The sequence below is a fragment of the Leuresthes tenuis genome, unplaced genomic scaffold (assembly GCF_036924035.1).
Source record: "Leuresthes tenuis unplaced genomic scaffold, fLeuTen1.0.hap1 SCAF_10, whole genome shotgun sequence".
Classification (NCBI taxonomy): Eukaryota; Metazoa; Chordata; class Actinopteri; order Atheriniformes; family Atherinopsidae; genus Leuresthes; species Leuresthes tenuis.
Window position 1 is genome coordinate 35,853,533 of NW_027325364.1, and position 18,054 is coordinate 35,871,586.

Below are 18,054 nucleotides of genomic sequence, written 5' to 3' on the forward strand. Positions count from 1 at the left end.
AGGACCAAAGACCACCACTCCAATGTACCACACAGTCGGATCCATTTACTAAAATAAAAAATACCCAGTTGTTCTTGCTTGCTTCTGGTTGATATAAAGTCTGTTTGATGCTTCTAGTTGCCTAGCTTTTCACAAAAATATATGCTCTCGAGCAAAATATGCCATGAAAATACATTTAATTTTTCATTAATTTTATAAACATAATGTAAAAGAAATGATCACACATGCCAGAATTTTCAGACATGATGTTGTGTCACAATGGGTTTTTGTGTTTTGCATTTTCCTATGTTCTGATTTTCCTTTTTGTTCATGTCTAGTTACTTCCTGTTTTATTTTGTTAGATCCTGACCTTTTGTCCATTTCTGTTGGATTACAGCTTTCTTATCACACCTGGTTTCTGTTGCCGATTGTCACATGTGCCACTGACTTTACAATTAGTTCCTCGCTAGATTTACTCCTGGTTTTCCGTTTCTGATTGCCTCATATGCCGTTCATTTCATAATTATTTCATCATTATATTTACTCCTGGTTTTCCGTTGCTCCTTGTCAGATCATTTCATGTTGCAAGTATGTTTTCATCATGTGCTCTGCCGTTTTTGATGATCTATTTTTGATGATCTTCTCAGTTCAGTTTTTTTTATTCTTGTATTTTTGTTTCTTCTCACTTGTCCTACTCCAGCAGTGCTTTCTCTTTTTTTTTTTTTGTAAAAAAACTGCTAGTCTTCGGCTCCTCCTATAGTCCTGCTTTGGGGTCCACCATTGACAAACCCTGTGATGGTTCTCCGGCATCTGGTGTTCTCCCTCTTCTGTTCACCTTCCCTTTTCCCCCCCATGTATGTGGATAATATTGTCTCCCCCTGCTGAGAGTTGGCAGTTCGCACCTATCCGTGTGTGAGCGTGGCTGACCTAGTTCTCCAGCAGGCTCTCTCAGCACAGCTGATGCTTATCTACTTCATCAACCCTGCTGCTTATATTCCCTGGGCTGACAAACACTCGTCGCCAGATCGTTGTAACTCCTAAGTGATACAACTGGCCGCTCCTAAGTTAAGTCATTCTACTCTTGACCTTGTCTAATCGTGCTTCTCTCTGCTCTTCTAAGAGAACCAATTCTGGAAAGCCGTGCTTAAGTCCTTAAGATCCCAAATTATCTATTACCAAGTTGCCAGACGACCGCCTCTTCACTGCCAACCTGGAGGATCGACACAAATGATTCCTGCCAGAAATCTGTGGACCCTTTGGACCTGGATACCCTGCAGAAACCTCCTGGATTCTTCTTGCTTGGACACGCACACCCTGTGGAGAGATCTTCATGGAATCCTCCAGACCCTGCAAACTAAGACTCACTCACCTGTTGCACTTACCGCCACCTCTCACACTCTGGATTCTCCTTCTACAGGAAATCAAGTATTAATTTATGCTTTATGCAACTCACCTCATTCCACAACTGCAATAAACCCATTTAATCTTATTTCTCTGTCTCAATCTGCTCATTAAGTCCAAACTGTCCACTTTGTAACAAACCTGTGACGGAAAGTAACTTAAACTGATTTGGACTGATCATAATTGCAGGATTTCTGAGGATTGGCTGTTGTTTTGTTGTTGCATTTATTTCTCGTCAACAATTAACTTTTTCTCTTCACCTCCTCATCTATGATGGTACCCTCTGTTTGTCAAAACAAAAAACAGTTGGATAAGAAATTAGATTTTCAAAACCCGAATTTCCTAATAGTTCAGATCATACGGGATTCTTTTTTTCGACATTGTAACTGACTCACCTTGCATACCACTAGACCTACTGTTTAGAGGGGACATATTATGGGAAAACCCCTTTTTCTGTTCTTGGGAAAATATATTAGGGTCTGAAGTCATCAACAAGTGTAAAACTCTCCAAATGTCATGGCTAGGTGCCTAGACAATTCACAAATCTGACTCAATAGCAGACGCAGACACAGTATTAGAATTAAGACTTTTTTATTTTACTTACAGAAAGGATATTGTTGAAAGCCAGGGGAGGATCTGGGTGGTCAGGGAACACTGAGAGAAGAGGGAAACAGTTAGTGGGAATGTCCACTAAAATGAGAAAATGTCCTAACTAGAGGAATTAATAGTTCTTACGGTGTCCAGAATTATTTCCAGAGTGGAGAGGACGATGCTGGCTGTGGTGTAGTGGAATTGCACAGGAATGCAAGGGAAGTACTAGAAAGAACTCTTAGGTTAATCGCAGGACTCAGCCTAATTACCACTTGTGAAGTGAGACCATCTGGCGAAGACTGGTTGCTCTTGTAGCTCCTTAAGACTGTGTCTTGATGAGGGCAGATGAGGAACAGGTGTAGAAGTAGTAGTCCAGCTCTGTGTCCACCACAGATTCAACCCTCCTCACCAGTCTGTCTAAACGTCTAGCATCCCTCCTTTTAATATTGTCCCCCCAACAAACCACAGCATAAAAAAGAACACTAGACACAACAGACTGGTAAAATATAAGCAGCAGTTTTGTAAAATGTCTTCTCAGGAAGTAAAGATGACTCTTGCCCCTTTTCCACCAAATCGGTTCCAGGGCTGGTTCGGGACCAGTGCTTAGTTTGGAACCAGGTTTTGTTTCCACTGACTGGCTCTGGACCAGAAAAAAAGGTTCAACGGTAGCACCAGCTCTTTTCTGGGCTAGAAGAAAGAACTGCTTACGTCGGCGGGGGAGAGGAATTGTTAAGACCAACAAAAATAGCAAGATGGGGAGACGGCTCATATCCACTGCTGTGGTAGATATGAACAGCGACTTAAAAATCACCAGTAGCCTTATATGTTTGTGAATTTGTGACAATTCCAGCAAGGACATAACACCAGCTAATGTTAGCTCATAACAAAGGCTAACATTACCATATCATATTCAATGTAAGTAAGAGTCAAACCGTTAATAGGTTATTACCTGTCTCCAAGAACGTAATTGACACCCACTTAAAACCTGTCGATTAACACAAACATATTGGATCTGCCGTTTTCTGATCCCAATGAAGCAGCCTAAAGCCAGAAGCAGCAGCTGTACAATCGAAAAGCCATCTATTGTTGTTGCTGCTTCTTCTTCTTCTCCGTGTTGTTGTTGCCTCGATGTTTGCGCGAAGTAGGGCTGCCACGATTAGTCGACTAGTCATGATTATGTCGACTATTAAATTCGTCGACAACTAATTTAATAGTCGACGTGTTGGGGTTTTTTTTGTGGTTTTTTTCAAACTTTTTCTCAAAACTTCTGCGGCACCTTCCACTGCTGCATCTGCCTTTCTGTCCTTAGCGCACATGCGCAGTAGTGGTAACCAGGGGTCAGCCATGATGTCACAGGAAGTTAAACCTCTGGTATCATGGCTACCTGGCAACAGAGTTCAAAAGTGTGGGAGCATTTTAAGAAAACTAAAGACAAATGTGTGCAATGCAATATCTGTAAGGCAGAATTTGCCTTCCATGGCAGCACAACCACGATGCAAGAGCACCTGAAAAGGAAGCATGTTGCTGTAAGAGGGGCCATCATCTTGGTGAACTAACTGGCAAGTTATCTGCTAAAATTACCGTAAACAGAGAGTTAACTTGCTATTTACTCAAACTGAGGTCAGGATTTACGTTCTGTTCCATGTCTTGTCTCGTCACTTCCTGTTTTATTTTGAAAAAGCACTAACTTTCCCCTCTTGTTTCAGGTATCTTGCCCTTCCTCCCGTGTCAAGTGTCTCATTGTCTTCCCTGATTCCCAAGTGTTTCCACCTGTTCCCCTTTGTCCCTCATGTGTTCAAATAGTCTGCGTTTCCCTTGTCTTGTGCCAGTATGTTGTCTCGCCCCATGAGCTACATTACCAGCCTTACCTTGACCCATAGTTTCCACGAGCCTGCAGTAAAGCGAGCCTCCTGTAACGCTATTTTGTTTTGTAATTTATTCTTGTTCATAGTCCTAGTTTATTTATTCTATACGGTAAGTTTCATAGCCTTGTTTGTTTCTTCCGTTTGGAGAGATTTTCGGTTGGTTAATGTTTCATAGAAACTTACGTTAGTGGAGCGATTTGTGTTTGTTCGTTAAGACCTTTTTGTGCCGCCGTTAAAGGCGAGCTTTAAGTTTACAGTTAAAGTTTAATTGCGCCTCTGTTTAAGAGTGCATCCTTTGTTTATATCCATCTCATTTTGTTTTGTTAAATTGTTCATAGCATTTCTGTTTTCCTCCCAGTTTTGAGAGATTTGTTAACTTTCATAGCTTCCAATGTGAGCTTTCACTGTGCTTTCCTGATACACGAGGTTTCCTTCCACCTTACAGCCCCGTCCTGAATCTTATAGGTTTTTTTTCTCTGCGTAGTGGTGGAAGGTCTATGACCGACAGCCCAACACTAGAGAAAGTTTATTGAAGGCAATGGAACCGGCCTGTGATTATATAACTGGAGTCTTGTCAAGGCTTCATTCGGCACACCAAGGGAAAATGTTGCCTGTGACGTGGGTGAAGTCCTCTGGCCCAACCCAGCACAATGACTGAATCTGTCTGTATCTGATTGTACAGTAATGTGCTTTTCATTTTGTTTTTTATTTTTTTGTTATGACAGTGCTGAATGGATAAATCCCTTTGACTATAATTTTTTGCTAGATGCTTTTACAATAAACCTTTCTCGTTAACTACATGCCCTGGTTTTCTAAATTATTTTGAAGGCTGTTGGGTGAATATATATTTTTACTTGCTGTGTGTATGATCTGTATACATTGTTTGGTTTTGAACTGGATCCACCATGCCATGTGTTTTCTCCTGGCTGCTTGGCCAGGGTGACCATTGTAGGTGATGTGGATCAATCCTTTGGGTTGACCAGGGGCAAGATGCAGAGTGATGCTTGATGTATAGCTTTTTTTTTAGCTTTTTTTGTCAGTTCAGGTGGCTGTCTTTGCTTTGCAGTGGCAAAGAGTTTTTTGTTATCATTTTGTATCTGTTTATGGCAGACACTTTTATCCAAAGGGACTTACAGGTAGGCAGATAAGCGAAGGGGGTTTTGCCTACTCCCCTACTGGAGGTAGTACCTTTCATGCAGGGATCTAAACCCAGGTCTCCCACACGAAAGGTGGCAATCTTATCACTACACTATCCAGACCCTCTGTTTCTCTATTTGTGTTTCTCTTTTGTGAAATTATTAGATAGTAATTATAAGAACCTGTGTTGCCAATGGAAGTAATACAGTATGGTATTCCAAGACAAAAATTATGACACTTCATTAACATAACTATTTTCCACATGTATGTATTTGAGTGTTTAACATGACCTCGTGAAGCCAAAATATGCATGAGCACTTCTGATGGTTGTGCTCTGAATTTCTTCAGAACATAGTTTAAAGTGCTGTGTTTAATTTTGCAAGTGATCTGTTAAGCTTTGACAACTCTTACGAGATTGTGTTTAAGGTTTTGCCACAGTTTCTGGAAATGTGTTTAAATGGGCGACAGGCAGAGAGAAGTGCTGGATCCTTCACACCCAGCAGGTGGGTAGAACCAAAGACAACAAAACCTGATTTGCATGGCTTTTAGATGGAAAAGAGCATTCAGATCACAGTCCTGAGACCCTCCTTTGCATTTCAAGGTTCTTGTATATTCTGGGTGATAAAATGACTGAGACTTGCTCCGATGTTAGGAGAGAATCACCAGAAACAGGTTTGAGCTGTTTAGCAGATGGGTGACTCTAAGGTTATCCCAGCTTCAAGGGCTAGTTAGGGGGCAGTGGATGTTTATTGTTTCCTAGCCAGTGAAGCCTCTGGCCATCTGTATAAACTTATGAGTCTGTAAATCAGTAAATCCAATGCAACATTTTTAGTCTGTCTGTAATTGATGGGTCTATTTATTCCAAACTGAGTCTGATACATATGTACATGGAGAGTAAGATTCAAGTTGTGTCATTGTGTTTCTGGAACATAACATAATTGCAGTGAAATAATAAAAAAGAATAAAAATATTTATAAAGAATACAAATATGTATAAGTAGAAATGCAAAAGATACAGATTATGCAGATTGTTTATATTGCACTTGTGGTTATTGCTCTGGAATGGTTCAGAATTATTGCACTGATGATAGAGCAGCATCTCATCATGTAGACCAACTGAATGTTTAAAGAAACAATATAACGTGCAGTTGGTCCGTTAGTGCAAAGAGTTTTTAGCAGTCTTTGTGGTGCAGCAAGCAGATGTGAAAGAGTCTGCAGGAGGTCCAGGTGTCTGTGTGTGTATGAGTCTGCAGGAGGACAGGGGGATGGGGAATGTGAGTGCAGAGGGTCCAGGAGTCTGTCATTCAGTGGGGTTACATGAGTGCCATCGGATCGGATTAATGGCTAAATTACAATAACACTGAGTTATTCAGTTCATGTAGACACCTTAATCTGAAAAAAACTGATCGGATCAGGTTACTTGCGATCGAATTAAGACCCCGAGATAACTCAATCCAAATGTACACTAAACGTGCATGTTGACGGCAGAAGCACGTGGTGGATTGGATTGAATGTTCTGTGCATGCTCGAGATTTTTTCCCAGGGTCATGTACAGGAAGTCGAAGGAGACGATATTACTGTTGTTGTTGCCGGAAAGAAAAAAACAACGCTGTTATAATTGGCTTTGTTCTTACACATTGTGTATTCATTTTCTGTATTTTTCTAAATAACCTATGTCCCTAGTTTGTACTTTTCGAGGACGGTGGTTGGCCTGCTCATGCCACTAAAAACTGGCCAATTATACTCGAGTATAATAGTGTAATACGTCGAGTGTAAGTACAAACTCTGTGAGATATAGGTGAACAAAAATATGAAATGTTTCCAGCTATCGGGGCTCGGCCTGACAGATTTCCTGCGAGAGCCCTGTCACTCTGAGTCCAGCGCTGCCATACTTTACATGTGACCACTAATAAATACTTAGTTGAACTTAAGATTTCTCCAGCTTGTTCTTGGACTTCCAATGAAAGAATCGGGCTATCAACGCGATGGAGAATGCGCCGTTGTGCATCGTGTTTGTGCCATAACCAGCTCATCACAAATGAAATGTAGAGGGACGTAGCTTCATCTTGCCCTTTGTTCGCCATCTTTCTCGAATGCATGAGTTTGTTATTGTTGTTGGTGGTGGTGAAGATGTCAACCGGAAGTGGCTCTATTAGCGATAGTTGAAATGGGTACAGCACCACCTATCGTACTGGGGTATGACATGCTTTGTGCTAATGATTCCATTTATTCACCGCCATTTATACTTGGATAATTTCCCTTGCTCAAATAAGGAGCATAATCCAACTATAGCTATAGCTATAATCTAATTAATCTCATCATGTAGACCCAGCTACGTCCCTCTACATCTTGTTTGTGATGAGCATGGTTACTGCACAAACACGATGCACTACGGCGCATTCTCCATCGCATTGTTTATTTTTTTTCCGATAGTGACAACAACAACAGTAATATCGTCTTCTTCGACTTCCGGGTGATCCCGGGAAAAAATCTCAAGCATGCGCAGAACGCTTAATCCAATCCACCACGTGCTTCTGCCATCTACATGCACGTTTAGTGTACATTTGGTTCGAGTTATCTCGGGGTCTTAATCTGATCGCGAGTAACCCGATCTGATCTGATTTATTTATTTTTTTGTCAGATTAAGGTGTCTACATGAACTGAATAACTCAGTCTTATTGTAATTTAGCCATTAAGCCAATTTCCAAATTGAAGATGGGTTCTTGATAAATTGCTTAAGCCAATTTATTTTGAAAGTATTATTTAAAGTGTAAAAGTCTAAAAAGTTAAGGCCACCATTTTCATATGAGTTCATTATTACTAATTACTGATTTTTTTTATTATAGTAGTTTTTGTTCCTCCATATAAAGTTTAATAACATCTTGTCAGTACATTTTGAGACCTTTTTGTTAACATCAAGAGATAAAGCAGCATGTAAGAAGGGATATTCGCATCAACATAAGCTTTAGCAGTGCGTACGTTGTCACTAGCAGCATTTTGTAAACCATAGGCCTTCCCACACCACCTTCCGGTTCAAAGGACGGACAACCACCAGTCCAATCAGCAACGATTCATGTCGCCCGAGGGTACCTACTTTTTCCGTTATGGTTAATGTCGTCGTAATGTCTCTTTTGCCGTTGTGTTTTTTGATTTGCCGTTATCATTTTCTCTTTTGCCATTGTGTTTTCTCTTTTGCTGTTGTCGTATCTCTATTGCCATTGTCGTATCTCTATTGCCATTGTGATTTGCACCTCAGGGCCACCATAACATAGCTAGAAATGTTGTATTACAGTTTGACTCCCTAAAACTTATATATTGAAACTTTAAGAGGTGCAATTGTGTTTCAACTTTCTAATAGTACAGTTACAAGACTTTTGCACACTTATTGTTCTGTAGATTTTATTTCAAATTAAGGACTTAACTGGCTTCAGTGTTGGTCACTCTAAACAAAAGTAAATGACAGTATGCTCTGTGTTTATACATATGTAAAGTGTATCTATAAAATGAACATGAAATCTGCACCACAACAAAGTGTGAAGAAAGTGAAGTTGTCTGAATAGTGTAGTATCGTGCATCACATTATTTCAATTATTTAATAATTGAGTGCAGACAGGACTAGTCTCAGACGAGACTTGATTGCGCAGTAAGTATTTTCACTTTGGTAAGCAATTCTCAGGAACAATATTGGATAACAGCGACAACTTCACTCACATCACATCAGTTATGGTGTACATTTTCTTAAAATGGAAACACGAACAAAAACCTAGTACTTACACTATCACTAAATACAGAACATAAATGTAAACACATACAAACTCCACCACAGCACTAAATACAGCACATAAACAGGGAACAGAGAGCGCCCATAATGCAATGCATGCGTCACAGCACGCCACAATATGTAATACAGGCCACATGTTTATAGCTCTCCTTTTTCCTGACAATTAGCTATTATCAACTCAGACAACATACCAGGAAATGGCTGCATTTATACCGAAGGAGGCAGTCCAGTGCAGCAGTCAGTTTACCTGTAGTAATGTACAGTATGGTCTGAACAGTTGCACCCCTGAATACACTGCATAGTTTCTAAGAAGTATTTTCTGCTAATCATGAAGCTTTATTATGCCTGCTTTATTTACTTTAAATCTTTAAGTTATTTTGTGTTCTCTTTTCAGGAACCTGTGAGATTGCAAAAAATCATGTGTGTCAAATCATTTCTTACCTTAAGGTCCAGTAATAGGATAGACTCAGGGAGACTGCGAGCTGTGTTAGCTTCAAATTTTGTGGCAACACCCATTCCGAAATCCCACCATTCCGACATCCCGCTATTCCGACATTCAAACGTCCCCCCATTCCAACAAGGCTTTCCGTATAAGGACATGTGCGTTACTCAACAGGCGAGTCCCTTCTTTCTGTTCATGCAATTTATATGTTTAACACATGTTTACAGATGAGCCTTATTAAAGACACAAAGTCTCGGCAACTGGAGGAGGAGAAGCAGACCGCGGTGGTTTTCAATAACACACTCAATGCCACTTGTTTCAACTTCCGAAAATTTAATCCAGGAAAAAAAGGCTTACAAATATGGACCGAAACGGCTCCATAACACGCACAAGAATCCAAAAGAAACGAAAGTTAACTAAAAGAAAGCAAATAAACAGCATGAAGTGGTCAAAATTGGTTTTACGCATGCCTATGTGCGTCTGGCACATGCGTCTTCGGGCTCTCCGACGTTGGTTTGTGGATGAAAGCTAAATGTTCAGCTGTAATGTCATGTAGAAACAATCTCTACATGACATTTACTCCCAGGTGTGACCTGTTAGGACCTTAAGATATCAACAGGCTGTATAAACCCTTGCCCAACGGCTGTGTGTTTGTGCTAAATGCGCAAAGCCCATCCGCGCTTCCCATAATTGGAGCGAGTACTCATAAATCGGGTGAATTACATGAATAAACGTTTTTACTGCATTTTGTTGTGTTTTATACGTTCTATGCTGTCATTTCTCTCCTCTCCTATTGGCAAGGCAAGGCAGAGTGCTCGCAACTGTCCTGTGCAGTAGCCGTGATATCTGTAATTGCAATTATTACTTTTGCATATGATGACAGCGTGCAAAAGACGCATGGGCTCTGTGGAGAGCTCCGCTCCAGCTGGCTGCTGTAACAGCTCACTGACACTGTATTTCTACTTAATCAGTTTCAGCGTGCGCACCGGCATATCAGCCTTCATTAGTGCAAAAATGTTTTGGGTAAAAAATAGGCTATTAAAAGGAACTGTCGGAATGGCGGTATGTTAAAAAAAAAAAAAAACATACAATTGGAGGCCAATGGCGAGATATCGGAATGGCAGCATGTAACCGCCACCCCCTGGGGACAACAAGTTCTGTGCAGCAGCACACTTCCTTGTTCCGTGAAGTTGTTTGAAACTGTGGCAGACAGTTTACAACATTTATCACAGATTTCTCATTTGTGATCACAGATTGTGTTAATGGCCAGTGGATGCATGAACATGTTTATAAACCTGATTTACAGACTGATCTTTGTTTCTCTGCTGACAGGAATTACGCTCTGCACAGCGCTGTCATCATGATCTCTGCCAAAAGATGTTCAAACAACATTCACTACTCTATACTCATAGATCGTAAGCCACTTTGAATAAAAGCATCTGCTGCAGTATAACATATTTGACAATGAAGTCACTGAGAGGGAAGTAGAGTTCATTCACTGTCTTGTCAAAAAGATACTTTGATATGTGGACTTGGGGTCTGAACAACTGACTTTATGATTAACAGATAACTGCACTTCCTCCTGAGCTAAAGTAACTCCGCTTGTATGAAATACAGCTGAAATTAAATTAAATTTAAAGCAACAATTATCCAAAGGAATATTATAAAATCATAGCTATAATTGTATCATATAAGATAATCACTTGTGTGTTATTTACATTACATTTTGTGAGATTCTGTAATTGCATTCTATAGGAATTTGTAAAGTGGTCCTTATTCAGAAATTCTGTCTGAATTTGGAGTTTTATTTTAATTCAAGTTAGTGCTGAGTACAGATAAAATCATTTGATTTTATGAGTGCACACTGACCTACTCATTCTCTTAATCATGCTTTTGATCTTGTGCTGACTTGTGGCATTGAGAGTAAACAATTAACAGTATTTCCTCATAAACCTAGTCTTATCTGACTAGCCTTTAATAACCTTTGTGTTTACACTACTTGACTACACGGCATCAGAGAAGAATTTTTTCTATAGTAGATGTCTATAAGAGAATGCTGTAGACAAATTGATTAAGTCTCACTTCTTTTTCTTTTGTGAAATCTGATGACAAACATAATCTATATTTTCAAATGTTTAAAAGGACTTCTGATTAGTTGCTGAGCCAAATTAATCCATTCATTTTATTCAATTTGACAAAGCGCCTTGCTGTCACCCTCTGATTGTAGTTACATTTACCAAGCCAGCCACATGGCCACCGGTGAAGAATAGCTAAAACTCCTCCCTGCTCTCTTTACTCTCCATGTACATGTGACATCATTGTTGTCATTAACTTGTGTCTCTCTTTCTCAGCAGGTAACCCTGGCCTGGTGTTATGGTGCTTGCTCTTTCCTGTCCTCTCAACCCCCAGCTGGTTGAGGCAGATGGTCAACCTTCCTGAGTCTGGTTCTGATGGAGGTTTCTTCCTGTTAAAAAATATTTTTTTCTTTCCACAGTTACCTCTTGCATACTGGGAGATTGAATCAAAGAAAGGTTTCTGTGAAGTCTGTTGGTTTCCTAACGAGACCCTTTTTTTTTTAATAAACTGGCATTATATGAACACAATTGGAATTCATGTTGGATTCGTTTATATTTCAATGAATTGATATATATTTGGATTGTATCTTTAAAGTGACTTATTGAGAATTGGTACCATATAAATAAATTTATTTGAAGTGAGCTTCTTACTCTACAAAGTTTTTGTGTATGAAACACTCAGAAGTGGCAAACAGTTGCTGACTATATAATCAAAAGACAGATATCTCTTTCATATCTCTTTTAATCTGGTGTTTTTCCACACCCATGAATTCTGAATTAAAATAAATTAGTTGCTGAGAGAAACTTTCAAATGAAATAGTTTCTGAAAAGCCAGTAAAAGGCTCTTCCATTTTGTGGAAATAGGACACCTTATTTGTCTCTTAAAGAGTCTCTTAGCAAAATTTCACATCTTTTGAAAAAATTCCCTCTCGGCACTCCCCTGCCACCTTGGCTGCTTTACAGCTTTCCTCTCCACAAAGGTATCTTTCCTTCACATACTTAGTTGTCTAGGCCTCTCAACCACTCAAGCAGAGTTCTGACAAAATCCCAAATAAACATCTGACGGCGTCTGCAACAGAGGGTTGTATCTAAGAGAGAAAATGATCCTGTCTGTGGGGTACAGGCAAAACAGATTCTTCTGTGCAGCTGCAGCTTACGTTCGCAGAATCCCATAGCTCCAGCAGAGCAGTGCAGAAGGCTAAACACTGAAGATTCTCATCAGCTTCCTGAAAATGAACAATACAAATGTTTATTTGAAGAAATAAAAATCTATTCTTATCTCATTAGACTACAGATACATTTGGGGCAGCTGTATCTCAGGAGGAAGAGCAAAGTTTGCCAGTTGGAGGCTCAATGTCAGGCCACATGTCAGAGTATCCTTGGGAAGACACTTAACCCATATTTCCTCTGACGCTTACATCAGAATGTGAGTGTTTTTATGATAGAGAAAAAAGCACTGCATAGCCTTTGTGATATGAAAGATACTGAGAGGTGCTGTATGAGTGAATGTGTTTGAATAGGTTAATGTTGCTTGTTCAGTCCAAGTGGTTTGAGTTGTTGACTAGATAAGAAAATCTTTAAAAAACAACACAGTCCAGTAACTTCAAAAGCTGCCATGAAAGCCAAACAAATGCTGAAAATATGTGCATTTGAGTCAATTTCACCTAAATAATGATGTTTGTTCTATTCAAAACCATAAAGTTTAATGTTCTTATGTAGACCATGGAGCTAGTTAGTAGATATATAAAGGACCACCAAGGAATAAACAGTTAAATTACATCTTTACTGCTTGTGTTGTTTTAAAACTTATATGTCATGCTCTTTTTCAATTGTGACAATCACAATCACGAAATAACTAGGCTTGTCAATTTTTACAAACTTGTGTTGTTGAGTGTGGTTGTGAGTGGCTGTTTTGTTGACACGATACTGTACATACATTAGTGCTCGAACACCCCAACAAGAAATAAACCAACAACAGTATGCCATCCGTGTGTGTCCAAAAAACAAGAACTATCATATCTGATAAAAATATCTGAAAAAATCTGGCCTGTGATTAAATATTTCTAAGTACATTATTATTATTTGTCACAAATACAAAGTATTAATTTACAACAGAAAATTAATAGCTATGTTACAGTTATCTCAATTCTGAACTGTATCAGAATTTACTGAATCAAACCAAATCATTCTGTTTAAAAATGAATCATCCCTGACACATATTGCACAAAGATCGTGAAACATTTTAAGGGAGAGTTACACACCCCTACTTTATTATTGACATTGTTTGTCATCAAGTGCTTGGTGCCAGGAAATGAAGTGAGTCAGTTTTTTCATTTTGTTTATTGGCATTGGCATGTATGGTGGCTCAGAATGGTCACAGTGATTTGACTGGTGTGATGGCATGCAGGAAATTCAAGCCTGTCCTGAAAACTTCAGTAACAGTAAAAAGCTTGACTGGTCACTGGATAACTACATCTGACATAATGTGATAATGAGACATAATAAGAATGTGCAACAATATCTGACAAGAAATGCAGACTCGATATGCAAAGGCCTTCACTGGCAGTTTTTATTATTCCTATGGTACATGGTCCGTTATACACATACTAATAAAGTATATTCAATTCAATTCAATTCCATTCCATTCCATTCCATTCCATTCCATTCCATTCCATTCCATTCAATTCAATTCAGTTTTATTTATATAGCGCCAAATTACAACAATTGTCATCTCAAAGCACTTAAATAATATAGTCCAATTCAAGCCAATTGGAATTCAATTCATTGTAATCATAATCCAATGGAATCCAATGAATTCATTTGAAAATAATCCAATTCATTCATATAGAGCCAATTAAGAAAACAATAAGGAAGCTAAGGAAACCAACAGATTGCACCGAAACTTGTCTTCAGTCCAATCTCCCGTCCTGAGCCTGAGGGACTGTGGAAAGGAACAACTCCCTTTTAACAGGAAGAAACCTCTGGCAGAACCAGAACCAGGAAGGGTGGCCATCCGCCTTGACCAGCTGGGGTTTGAGAAGACAGAAAAGAGGGGGGAAAAACTTTTAGCGCTTTTTAGAAACTCTGGGAACACAATAAACCTGCAGTTTGGGAGCGAAGTGCTCTGTTAGGAAAATACCGTACAATTAAATCTTTAAGATATGATGGAGCTCGGTCATTAAGAGCTTTATATGTGAGGATAAGAATCTTAAATTCTATTCTGAATTTAACAGGGAGCCAATGAAGAGAAGCTAAAACTGGAGAAACATGATCTCTCCTGTTAGATCTCATCAGAACTCTGGCTGCAGCATTTTGGATCAGCTGGAGGCTTTTCAGAGAATATGTGGGACAGCCCAATAATAAGGAATTACAGTAGTCCAATCTTGAAGTAACAAATGCATGAACTAGTTTCTCTGCATCACCCTGAGACAGAATGTTCCTGATTTTAGCAATATTACGAAGGTGAAAGAAGGCAGTCCTAGAAACCAGTTTTATATGTGCGTCAAATGATAAATTCTGGTCAAAAATAACTCCAAGGTTCCTCACTGTAGAACTAGAAGCCAAGGAAATACCATCTAGAGTAACTATATAACTAGACAATTTCTCCCTGAAGCGCTCAGGTCCAAAGAGAACAACTTCAGTTTGTCTGAGTTTAGAAACAGACAGTTCTGAGTCATCCAGGTCTTTATGTCTTTAAGACAGGCTTGTAGTCTGACCAACCTGTAGGTTTCATCTGGTTTCATAGATAAGTACAGCTGAGTATCATCAGCATAACAATGGACATTTATGCCATGCTGTCTGATAATGTTACCTAATGGAAGCATGTATAAAGTGAAAAGAATTGGTCCAAGTACAGAACCCTGAGGAACTCCATGACTTAACTCTGATGTGTGAGGAATATTCTTCATTTACAAGACGTAAAGTCTGTAACGAGAAGTCTGTAGCTCAGGAGGAAGAGCAGTCGCCCACCAATCAGAAGGTCGGTGGTTTGACTCTGGCTTCCCAGGGCTACATGTCGAAGTGTCCTTGGGCAAGACACTGAACCCCACGTTGCCTCCCAGTGTATCACTGGGGTATGAATGTGTATGTGAATGATTAGAAAAGCACGTAGTTAAGTATCTTAAGACGTGCTGTATGAATGTCAGTTAGACTAGAAAAGCGCTATACAAGTACATTTACCATTTTACCAAATATGACTTAAACCAGCCTAATGCAGTTCCTTTAATCCCAATAACATGTTCAAGTCTCTGTAACAGAATGCTGTGATCGATCGTATCAAATGCAGCACTGAGATCCAACAGGACAAGCACAGAAACAAGTCCGCTATCAGAGGCTAACAGGAGATCATTGGTAACTTTCACCAGTGCTGTTTCTGTGCTATGATGCACTCTGAATCCTGACTGAAACTCTTCAAACAGATTATTTCTGTGGAAATGATCACTAAGTTGAGCTGCAACTATTTTTTCAAGAACTTTAGACAAAAAAGGTAGATTGGATATAGGTCGATAATTAGCCAACACTTCTGAATCAAGAGTAGGTTTTTTAAGTAAAGGTTTAATTACAGCAACCTTAAAAGTCTGAGGTACATATCCTGTCAACAAAGACATAACTTGGCAGCAAGATTAACAATTAAATATATTGTTTATCAATGCACTCTTTCACATCTGACAGACCAGCAAAATCATTTTGTTACTCTCTGCCTGAATAATTCTGTCATAAGTTTTTCAGCACTATTTTAATACAATATCAACGTTATACAGTTCAGCCATTAATTATTAAGGCTGTCACAAAACTACATATTACATTGACAATTTAAAAAGATGATATTATCAGAAAATAATATCAATATAAATCAGGAAAAGAAATTAAACTTTTGACTCCGTGACATTTATGGCAAATAAAATACACTCAAAATAACAGGTGGAAAGAGACTACTCACGAGCCCCTGTCTGAGCGCAAAGGTCACTTTACTGAACTTCAACGTCTGGCTGAGATTCCTGTCCTCGAGGTCTTCAACAACCACATCCTTGAGAATTTTTCTTACATACTAGAGGAGGGTATGGAATATGGATATGGAATCTGAATTTATCATGTTTAGGACCTCCATTGTAAATGTGGCTTCTAAGAGCTGTAGCATGAAGGTTGTTGGTGCCTGTTGTGGAAGTAACTGAAGGAGCTGCAGGAGGATGCCATCGATGAGGGAAGTTGAAGGAGGTTTTTTGACCATCCATACTAAATCTGTTTTGTTGACGTACAACCCTGTTCCTTACGGGATTCTATGAGAAGTGCTGCGGGAGTGTGGGGTACTGGATTCGGTTTTGCGATCTATTTGGTCCCCATTTAATTAAAGTAAGGGCTGTGTCTGCGTTATAGGCACTGGGTCGAACTAATTTACAGTGTATATTGGACTCAGCCAGGGCTGCCCCTTGTCACCAAACCTGTGTGTAATTTTCAACGACAGGATCTCAAAACATAGTCGTGGAGACGAGGAATGTCTGGTTTGCGAATGTCAGGGTTGCATTTCTCTGTTTTGCAGATGATGTGGTTCTGTTGTCTTCTTCAAGTCAAGACTTTCAGCGCACACTGGGGCGTTTCATGTGTGAAGTGTCAGGGATGAGTCAGCTCCTCCAAATCCAAGACCATAGTTCTCAACAGAAAAAGGTGGAATGCTCTCTTCAGGTCCGGGATGAGTCCTTACCTCAATTTAAGAGAGTTTAGCTATCTTGATATACATCCACGAGTGGTAGCAAGTTGGAGTGAAAGATGAACAGATGGATTGAGACTTCGTCAGCAGTAATGAGGGTGCTACTCTGGTCCATTATGGTAAAGAAGGATCTCAGCCAGAAGGCAAAGCTGTCAATTCAATGGTCAATCTTTGTTCCAACCCTCACATAAGATCATTAGATCTGGGTAGTGACCAAAAGAATGAGATCACGGATACAAGAAGCTGAAATGGGTTTTCTTTGTAGGGTGGTCAGGCTCAGCCTTAGAGACAAATGTCAGAATTTCTCTGCTGAACCAGTTGCCTCCACGACTCGACCTCAGATAAGTGGAAGACAATGGATGGATGGATAGATAGATGGATAGATGGATAGATGGATGAATGAATAGATGGATGGATGGACATCAAATCACAATAGTATAATATATGCGCTGTTAACACCATAATGATGTCTAATCTTTTTAACATTATGATTATGGCAACACTGCTATCAATATGTAGTGAGGTGTTGTGAATGCACCTAGGGAGCTCAGTTAGGCTCCTCCTAGCTCCTCCCCCTGCCCTGGTGCAGCATATAAGGCCTCACCTGGCCTAGTCTCATCAGCTCTCTTGCTGGTCTCTGAGGGTGGCTGCCCGGTTTGTTTGTTAGGTTTGGTTTTCTTTTGTTTTTGCCTTAATTGCACCGTTTTGATATTTTGATTTACTTTGGACAGCTTTCCCTGTCATGTTTATTTGTGTATGTGATTTTGAGATATTGTTTATCTTCCAGTTGGGTTGTTGGTTTTGTTTGTTCTGTTGAATTTTATTAAACCCTTATTCATTTGCGTTCTAGGACGTTTCTTTTGTTTCAGTGAGGACTGGGTGTCTCTAAGTTGGTGGCTAGGCACTGTGGTGAGGACCTCACATTTGCATGCAAGTAGGCACTGGGGCACTCTCTATTGCATGTTGTGTGTTTTCTGGGTAGTCTCGCACCCAAGTTAGTGAGGAGGGGCACTTTCCTCAGTAGTCTGCCTCCCACTGAGGCCCCAGCCCACTGATTTTAGTCGTCTATTATAATTGTTA

The 18,054-nt window shown here is 39.7% G+C and overlaps 1 protein-coding gene across 2 annotated transcripts in view; it reads right to left on the reverse strand.

The window, feature by feature from the left end:
* tcaim (T cell activation inhibitor, mitochondrial) overlaps window positions 1–18,054 on the reverse strand; it is a 382,005-nt gene that overhangs the window by 26,938 nt on the left and 337,013 nt on the right. The window lies entirely within an intron of this gene.